We start from the raw sequence: 757 nt of genomic DNA, 5'->3' as shown, positions 1-757 counted from the left end.
CATGTTATACAGTTAGAATTTTACTGAGTTATACAGGGCTGTTGTGAGTTTACCATTGACACGAGCTATGAATCGGCGACACATATATTTCATATATTCAGTCAGGCAAAGAGAGGCTTTCTGCATCAGGTACTTTTAGATATTTATTTATGAAAATCCCAAGCTAGTGGTTTCTTAACTTCAGTATATCACGTACAACTTGTAACTTTACACCAACAGTTGGGTAGCCTTTGTAATTTCTACCGATAATTTTCTTTAAACATTAGTATATAATGAATAATATATAGCACTGAAATAGCGTTAATGAATCTTCTAAAACTAACTAGATCCTGAAATGAAGCAAAAAGCTTCGTTAATTATAAGCAGAAGTAAGAATAAAAGGTGACCTCACTTTGGAAAACTACTGAGACTAACAAGAAAACGACGAATATAGGAAATTCGATGAGTCTGAGATTCTATAACTTTCAGTACACTGGTCGATGGTTCACTGACACAACCAACCAAAGTATAGATTTGATATTTACAAAGATATGGACCTTGTTATAAATCAACCACGATGGAATTAGCTCAATGGCAGTAATATGTGCGACCATTTTCAAAGGTTTACGAGGCAGATAAGGGAGTGCCAAGTCAACTATGTACTACAACAAGTGATTCAAGAAGTCAGGCAAGAATACACCCTTGGGTAGAATGAAGCTGGGATGTTCGGAATTGGGAAGATAAGAAGAGAAGGAGCTGTGTGGCCTTCGCGTTAGAA

This window comes from Penaeus monodon, chromosome 28 (genome assembly GCF_015228065.2).
Source record: "Penaeus monodon isolate SGIC_2016 chromosome 28, NSTDA_Pmon_1, whole genome shotgun sequence".
In the NCBI taxonomy this organism is placed as follows: Eukaryota; Metazoa; Arthropoda; class Malacostraca; order Decapoda; family Penaeidae; genus Penaeus; species Penaeus monodon.
Note: the sequence above shows the minus strand (reverse complement) of the source record.